This window comes from Salvelinus sp. IW2-2015, unplaced genomic scaffold (genome assembly GCF_002910315.2).
Source record: "Salvelinus sp. IW2-2015 unplaced genomic scaffold, ASM291031v2 Un_scaffold4448, whole genome shotgun sequence".
Lineage (NCBI taxonomy): Eukaryota > Metazoa > Chordata > Actinopteri > Salmoniformes > Salmonidae > Salvelinus > Salvelinus sp. IW2-2015.
Genome location: NW_019945718.1, coordinates 70,852 through 71,143, shown reverse-complemented (window position 1 = coordinate 71,143; position 292 = coordinate 70,852).

Sequence of the window (292 nt, the reverse complement as noted above, 5' to 3'; positions counted from 1 at the left end):
TGCGCTGAACACGTTAGTGGGGCAGTGAGAGGTTTGGCTGAACACGTAGGGGCAGTGAGAGGGTTTGGCTGAACACGTTAGTGGCAGTGAGAGGTTTGGGCTGAACACGTTAGTGGGGCAGTGAGAGGTTGGCGAACACGTAGTGGGCAGAGAGGGTTTGCGCTGAACACGTTAGTGGGGCAGTGAGAGAGAGGCAGAGGCACACAACCATTTCCCTTCCCGGCTCCGCTCCGCCCCGCTCCGCTCTACTCTGCAGTTTGCCGCATCAGCAGAAACACAACGTTAGAAAAGA